General features: G+C 42.2%; 2 long non-coding RNA genes across 2 annotated transcripts; both read right to left on the reverse strand.

Moving 5' to 3' along the window:
* Positions 1–627: 627 nt before the first annotated feature.
* Positions 628–2,380, reverse strand: LOC122806260. The gene is made up of 2 exons (XR_006365495.1): positions 2,084–2,380; positions 628–755 (listed from the first exon to the last, which is right to left on the reverse strand). It is a non-coding gene; the product is annotated as an uncharacterized LOC122806260 (long non-coding RNA).
* Positions 2,381–3,014: 634 nt separating this feature from the next.
* LOC122806259 lies at positions 3,015–5,662 on the reverse strand. The gene is made up of 2 exons (XR_006365493.1): positions 5,410–5,662; positions 3,015–3,142 (listed from the first exon to the last, which is right to left on the reverse strand). It is a non-coding gene; the product is annotated as an uncharacterized LOC122806259 (long non-coding RNA).
* Between the last annotated feature and the right edge of the window lie 2,997 nt (positions 5,663–8,659).

Below are 8,659 nucleotides of genomic sequence, written 5' to 3' on the forward strand. Positions count from 1 at the left end.
CGAGGTGCGCAAAGAGGTCAGAGAGTACAGTAATAGTTAGAGGAGGTAGTGAGAACACTGTAAAAGGATGAAAGTATAAGTAGGCTATAAGAGGGTATCAAAGCTATAAAAGAGAGACACAAGAGAGAGGAGTTCAGCAGGAAACAATCAGAGAAAGTGAAAAACAGACAGGTAAGTGAGTGAACCAGTGAGTTATTTAATGTATAGAGATAGAAATAAAGAGGAGCTGGAATGGAGGATTATAGGTGGAGTATGAGAGGTCAGGTTAAGAAGCAGTTCAGGAAGACACTACAGTTAGAGGACAGGTAAGAAAGGTTAGTGAAGGCAGAAGATAAGCATAAGGGTGGGAGAAAGGGAATCCACAGGAGAACAGTAGTAGAGGCGCCACCTGGTGGCAAGATGTATGGTTACAGGGACAGACAGTATGGTAGAGGGCTAAGTACTGAAGGGAGGGGAAGGAGTGTGTTATGCTAACACACAAGGATAGTTGAGGAAGATAGAGATAGAAATGAAGTGGAGGTATCTAATGTGGATAGGGAATTTGTAGGCTGCTGGAAGTACAGGAGGGTGCTTAACTCGAGATACACTAAAACAGTAAGTCTGGTCAAGCAACAAAATGTAGCGTGCTTTAATTCTCAAAGTGAGTCGGTGCCTCTTGAAAGCACAAGATATGAGCTCAGGTTTGAGGTTCTTTTGTTCCCAGAAGAGTGGAAGGCAGGAAAGGAAGCTGTGCTTTAGTTACACAGGAGACCACTCTGTTAAAAGGTAATTGGGGAAAGAGATAGTGAATGAATAGAGCTTATGAGCTGGCAGAGAAAAAGTAACAGTGGAAAAGCTTATTTAAAAACAACATTAACACTGTAATACTGGGTACAAAACATTAAACATTGAATAATGAAAACAATACGATGATTCAGAGCATACAGTAGTGTAAAATACCAGGTATAACTTTTGCATTAAGAAACAATTGCAACAGGATAACATTCAAGTATGGTACAAGACAAATGCACGTTGTAATAGTGAGCTATCATAATTGTTAGCCGTTAGTGGAATCTGGCATCCCTATCCTATGGTAAACCATGAGTAAAAGTTCTTTCCAGAGAAAAGAGACTAAGTATCAGCAGGGACTAGAAGATTAAGGAGTTAAACTCACTTAAATAGTGTTGGGGTAGGAATTCCTTGCCTCCACGCACTCACGCCACTTCTACACAGGTCTAAAATATGGCGCCTCAGTTGCCCCACGCTCAATTTACACCTGCCTGTAATCTGGGGTCTTCAGTAAAAGAATTAATACTGTTTGGTAACAAAAAACAGGAGTTTCAATAGGGGTACAGCGATTGAGCAGGTCAATGCGCTGTTACAGAGATACTATAGACACTGTGGATCCTCGCGGTCCCGCTAGTCGGACCCGAGTCTACTAAATCTTCAGCGACGCTGTACAGCTGCGCTAGTGTTTCAGTTTAGGGTGGGCCTTTGAGTAGCGCTACACACCTGGTAAATGACGCCAAGGGTAGGAACGTCCACGTGCACGCCACACCGCTACAACAGTGCAAAGGATGGGTTAAGGACAAAAAACAAATGTAACTGATTCAGGTATAACATAACCTTTAGCCAGTAGGAACAAGTTGAATACGATGCAGCAAAATATAACTAGATTCCACAATAAACAATGTAACACATTCCGGTGTATCTGAATCTTTTGCCAGTAAGAACTGGTTGTATGCGATGCAGGAAAGTATAACCAAGTTCAACAGTTAACGAAGTACCTATAGACACAACATTCAAGTCGCTCCCTTTAGCAGCTAACAGAGGCCTTGGCGAGACTAAAAGTATGTCAGTAGCATATATCCATTAAAGCCAGGCCGTGTATGCTAACAATCTGAGGTATCCGAAACAAACACACTCTCATACACAAGGAATTCAAATGCATTTGTTATAGTGATAGAAAATGGGTAATAGCGTTCACATGAGCTTTTTTTTTAAAAACAAACATTCAAAGTTTAAACAAATGCAAATTGTACAACTGTAAAATGACACAAAATGAAGCAACTATCAATAAAGGCATATGCATACAAGTACTCACAGTCCCGGGATAGGCTCCTTATCTCCAGTTATCCAACAGCCAACAATACCAGGGGAAGAAAGATGGCGTCAATGGGCAGGGGGTTGTATTTATAAGTTATAGTTAGATGAGGGGTAGGGAGAATAGGGGAGTGACCCTAGTAATAAGCCATAGGGAGGAGTTTGAAAGCTAGAGAATATCCCATTACAGGATTGTGGGATGAGGTTTGGGATAGTGGAGGTGAAAGTTGGTAGATGTATAGGTATAAGAAAGACTAATAGGTAGTGTGGGGTAATGGAATGAAAGTCAAGAGTTGGACACAGCCGAGGTGCGCAAAGAGGTCAGAGAGTACAGTAATAGTTAGAGGAGGTAGTGAGAACACTGTAAAAGGATGAAAGTATAAGTAGGCTATAAGAGGGTATCAAAGCTATAAAAGAGAGACACAAGAGAGAGGAGTTCAGCAGGAAACAATCAGAGAAAGTGAAAAACAGACAGGTAAGTGAGTGAACCAGTGAGTTATTTAATGTATAGAGATAGAAATAAAGAGGAGCTGGAATGGAGGATTATAGGTGGAGTATGAGAGGTCAGGTTAAGAAGCAGTTCAGGAAGACACTACAGTTAGAGGACAGGTAAGAAAGGTTAGTGAAGGCAGAAGATAAGCATAAGGGTGGGAGAAAGGGAATCCACAGGAGAACAGTAGTAGAGGCGCCACCTGGTGGCAAGATGTATGGTTACAGGGACAGACAGTATGGTAGAGGGCTAAGTACTGAAGGGGAGGGAAGGAGTGTGTTATGCTAACACACAAGGATAGTTGAGGAAGATAGAGATAGAAATGAAGTGGAGGTATCTAATGTGGATAGGGGAATTTGTAGGCTGCTGGAAGTACAGGAGGGTGCTTAACTCGAGATACACTAAAACAGTAAGTCTGGTCAAGCAACAAAATGTAGCGTGCTTTAATTCTCAAAGTGAGTCGGTGCCTCTTGAAAGCACAAGATATGAGCTCAGGTTTGAGGTTCTTTTGTTCCCAGAAGAGTGGAAGGCAGGAAAGGAAGCTGTGCTTTAGTTACACAGGAGACCACTCTGTTAAAAGGTAATTGGGGAAAGAGATAGTGAATGAATAGAGCTTATGAGCTGGCAGAGAAAAAAGTAACAGTGGAAAAGCTTATTTAAAAACAACATTAACACTGTAATACTGGGTACAAAACATTAAACATTGAATAATGAAAACAATACGATGATTCAGAGCATACAGTAGTGTAAAATACCAGGTATAACTTTTTGCATTAAGAAACAATTGCAACAGGATAACATTCAAGTATGGTACAAGACAAATGCACGTTGTAATAGTGAGCTATCATAATTGTTAGCCGTTAGTGGAATCTGGCATCCCCTATCCTATGGTAAACCATGAGTAAAAGTTCTTTTCCAGAGAAAAGAGACTAAGTATCAGCAGGGACTAGAAGATTAAGGAGTTAAACTCACTTAAATAGTGTTGGGGTAGGAATTCCTTGCCTCCACGCACACGCTCACGCTCACTTCTACACAGGTCTAAAATATGGCGCCCTCAGTTGCCCCACGCTCAATTTACACCTGCCTGTAATCTGGGGTCTTCAGTAAAAGAATTAATACTGTTTGGTAACAAAAAACAGGAGTTTCAATAGGGGTACAGCGATTGAGCAGGTCAATGCGCTGTTACAGAGATACTATAGACACTGTGGATCCTCGCGGTCCCGCTAGTCGGACCCGAGTCTACTAAATCTTCAGCGACGCTGTACAGCTGCGCTAGTGTTTCAGTTTAGGGTGGGCCTTTGAGTAGCGCTACACACCTGGTAAATGACGCCAAGGGTAGGAACGTCCACGTGCACGCCACACCGCTACAACAGTGCAAAGGATGGGTTAAGGACAAAAAACAAATGTAACTGATTCAGGTATAACATAACCTTTAGCCAGTAGGAACAAGTTGAATACGATGCAGCAAAATATAACTAGATTCCACAATAAACAATGTAACACATTCCGGTGTATCTGAATCTTTTGCCAGTAAGAACTGGTTGTATGCGATGCAGGAAAGTATAACCAAGTTCAACAGTTAACGGTACCTATAGACACAACATTCAAGTCGCTCCCTTTAGCAGCTAACAGAGGCCTTGGCGAGACTAAAAGTATGTCAGTAGCATATATCCATTAAAGCCAGGCCGTGTACGCTAACAATCTGAGGTATCCGAAACAAACACACTCTCATACACAAGGAATTCAAATGCATTTGTTATAGTGATAGAAAATGGGTAATAGCGTTCACATGAGCTTTTTTTTTAAAAACAAACATTCAAAGTTTAAACAAATGCAAATTGTACAACTGTAAAATGACACAAAATGAAGCAACTATCAATAAAGGCATATGCATACAAGTACTCACAGTCCCGGGATAGGCTCCTTATCTCCAGTTATCCAACAGCCAACAATACCAGGGGAAGAAAGATGGCGTCAATGGGCAGAAGGTTGTATTTATAAGTTATAGTTAGATGAGGGTAGGGAGAATAGGGAGTGACCCTAGTAATAAGCCATAGGGAGGAGTTTGAAAGCTAGAGAATATCCCATTACAGGATTGTGGGATGAGGTTTGGGATAGTGGAGGTGAAAGTTGGTAGATGTATAGGTATAAGAAAGACTAATAGGTAGTGTGGGGTAATGGAATGAAAGTCAAGAGTTGGACACAGCCGAGGTGCAAAGAGGTCAGAGAGTACAGTAATAGTTAGAGGAGGTAGTGAGAACACTGTAAAAGGATGAAAGTATAAGTAGGCTATAAGAGGGTATCAAAGCTATAAAAGAGAGACACAAGAGAGAGGAGTTCAGCAGGAAACAATCAGAGAAAGTGAAAAACAGACAGGTAAGTGAGTGAACCAGTGAGTTATTTAATGTATAGAGATAGAAATAAAGAGGAGCTGGAATGGAGGATTATAGGTGGAGTATGAGAGGTCAGGTTAAGAAGCAGTTCAGGAAGACACTACAGTTAGAGGACAGGTAAGAAAGGTTAGTGAAGGCAGAAGATAAGCATAAGGGTGGGAGAAAGGGAATCCACAGGAGAACAGTAGTAGAGGCGCCACCTGGTGGCAAGATGTATGGTTACAGGGACAGACAGTATGGTAGAGGGCTAAGTACTGAAGGGGAGGGGGGAAGGAGTGTGTTATGCTAACACACAAGGATAGCTGAGGAAGATAGAGATAGAAATGAAGTGGAGGTATCTAATGTGGATAGGGGAATTTGTAGGCTGCTGGAAGTACAGGAGGGGTGCTTAACTCGAGATACACTAAAACAGTAAGTCTGGTCAAGCAACAAAATGTAGCGTACTTTAATTCTCAAAGTGAGTCGGTGCCTCTTGAAAGCACAAGATATGAGCTCAGGTTTGAGGTTCTTTTGTTCCCAGAAGAGTGGAAGGCAGGAAAGGAAGCTGTGCTTTAGTTACACAGGAGACCACTTTTAATTCTCAAAGTGAGTCGGTGCCTCTTGAAAGCACAAGATATGAGCTCAGGTTTGAGGTTCTTTTGTTCCCAGAAGAGTGGAAGGCAGGAAAGGAAGCTGTGCTTTAGTTACACAGGAGACCACTCTCAGTATACTTCAGTCTAAATCACTCTGACATCTGCATAATCCCAGAACCATGAATATGTAGATCACTGGCTTGTTCCTCCCTGTATGCAAATCATCATCTAGCTGGTTTCTGTAGGTGCAGGTATACTGTCTTCTTCTTTGCAGCTGATATTCTTATGATCACGTTCATGCTAATAATATTCGTCTGTTCAAAGGAATAAAGATCACAGAAGCAAGGTTGGGAAGTAATGTGCTTGTGGAACTTGTGGAGTCTCATAATTTGCTGCTGGGTTTAAGCTGACTTCGTTTTTCCAGAGTTACTTGGTTGCAGTGTCTTTCTGTTCCTACAAAATACCTCTTAACAAAATTTGATTTACAGTTCTTATATACTGTTATTCTTATGCACTTGAGATCCTGTTTTTTTTCTTTTTCTGCTGATACTTTACTTTCCAGACTTGTTTAAGGAAATGTTTTATTATAAAGCAGTATTGTCCTTCTGTGAAACCATTTCTGCTGATGTGAAAATGCACGCAATCAGAATTGTCTGTCTGCTGATTTTATAAAAAGGTGTTCATTAACAGAAGTCTGAAAGGTAACATCTGTAAAAACTGTTCTGCTGCTTATATTTTTGAGGAGCTGATACTGTGGAAGAACATGTTTTGTGAGGAAACAGCTTTGTAAAAGATCATGTACTGCTGAGTTTATAAACTGTTCTGCAAACATGAGAAAAGCATGTAATACTTGCTTTCCAGAATTGCTTTTTTAGGCTTTTTTGCTGATGCTGTGAAGAAGCCTGTCTGTTATACATATAGTATGGATGCCCATTTTACACTGCTAAATTCTATACATATATTTAAGCAAACTTTGTATTCTAAGCTTTATCTTTTTAGGATATTTACAACATAATTAATTTCAATCTTTTATTCACTGTTAAATACACTCTAACAACTAGTGTCAAATTCCAAGGTTAAATTGGCTGTTTGAAGGGTGGTCTAATATGTGTGACCCCTTTCTAAAGGTCTTACAGAGATGGTGATATATCAAAGAGGAGTCCTGGAAGCCATTGTGGAAGTCTGAAATAGCTGGCAGGTGGACTTAAATAGTGGAAGCTGCCACTCCTGAATGTAGGAGATTTGATAAAAAGTCCAATACGGAGCTAACCAAAGCTGAAAAGGGGTCTAGTCCTTTCTCTCAAGACCAAACTATGAATCTTTTCCATTTGCTGAGATAAAGTTTTCTGGTGGAGGGCTTATGGGAAGCCAGAAGAATGTTTTGTACGGGGAGGATAGATTATTCTGCCTGGCAATTACTGGAAGTGGAGGAACCAAGCTGTCAGCTTGAGACTTGATATGTGTGGATGGATCAACCCTTGAGGGTGCAACAGTAATTCCGGAGTTGGACCCAGAGTCCACGGTCGGTCGACCAGGTGAGGGCAAAAGAAGGGGAACCAAACTTGTCGGGGCCAATAGGGTGCAATGAGGATTACTCTGCTTCTCAACTGAAGAGCCTTCTTTAGAAATTGCAGGATCAGAGGAAGAGGAAGAAAGGCATAAACAAGTCTTGTGGGCCAATCGTGTATTACTGCGTCCCTCGGGGACTCCCCTGAAATGGGATTAGGCCAAAGTAGCTGCTGCATTTGTGGTTGGCTGGGGATGTGAAAAAATTGCAGCAAAGCTGACCCTAGCGGCTGAAGATCTTTGCTGCTATGACAGGACTGAGGGAGAAGAATGCATCTGCTCAGCTTGTCCGCAATCACGTCAGAATCCCCAGGAATGTGCATTATTATCAGAAAGTGGTTAGAAGATATCACCCATTGCCAAACTCTCAAGGCTTCTCAACACAATGGGTAGGATTTGGTTACCCCCCTGTTTGTTGATATACCAGACGACGGACATGTTGTCCAAATGGATAGCAATTGTCCCTAATGGGAGGACAGATTGGCATGCTTGCAAAACCAGAAGCACTGCTCTCAATTCTAGGACATTGATATGCAGGTTGACCTCCTCGGGGGACCAAGTGCCTTGGACTGTCTTTCCCTGAAACCCCCCCCCCCCAAACCCACCCCATCAGGGATGCATCCGTGGTCGCTATGGCATTGGGCTGAGAGGGTGAGAAGGGGAGACTCCATAGTTGCTTTTCTGGCTTCATCCACCAATGTAAGTCTTGTTTGCAGTGGTTTGTTATGCGAATTGGGAAGGACATATGATGAGTTAAAAGGGACCACTGTGATGCTAGGAGCCATTGTAGGTGTCTCATGTGTAGTCTTGCTAGAGGAACTATAGTAATCATTGCTGCCATTGATCCTAGTAGTTGAAGGACTGCATGAGCTGGGACTTTGTCCTGACAGAGTATCACTTGGAATTGAGATCTTAATCTTTGGAGCCTGTGAGGCAGGAGGGCGACCAGGCAAGACTGAGTGTTGAATGTTGCACCTATGAATTCTAGATTTTGAGTAGGTACCAGTTTGGACTTTTGGTAGCTGTAAGGTGTAATGCAAGGCTAGAAGCAGCAGGCGTTTGTTAGGGATGGTAAGTAGCCAATCGTCTAAATATGGAAACACCCGGAATCCTCGTAGTCTCAAGTGAGCTTGAACACTCTGGGGGCTGGGGAGAGACCAAAGGGCAGCACTCAAAATTGGTAGTGAATGGCTCCCAGCCAGAAGTGGAGAAATCTCCTGGAGGATTTGTCCATTTTTATGTGATAATATGCACCCTGGAGATCTATCAAGCACATCCAATCATCTTTCTCCAGAAACAGAAGGATAGACTGAACCATGCTCATCTGGAATTTAGTCTGTCTGATGAACTTGTTTAGGATGCTGAGGTCCAAAATTGGCCTCCAGTCCCCTGTCTTTTTTGGCACTCAAAAAAGCCTTGAGTAAAATCCGAATTCTATCTGGTCTGGTGGCACTGTTTGGATGACTCTTTTTAGAAGCAGCATTTGAATTTCTTGTGCTGCTGCATCCCGTTGAATGGGTGGAACATCAGGGATCTGCCTTTGCGGCCTCGGGTAA

Source organism: Protopterus annectens, chromosome 7.part0 (assembly GCF_019279795.1).
Source record: "Protopterus annectens isolate FY-2018-M chromosome 7.part0, PAN1.0, whole genome shotgun sequence".
Taxonomy (NCBI): Eukaryota; Metazoa; Chordata; order Ceratodontiformes; family Protopteridae; genus Protopterus; species Protopterus annectens.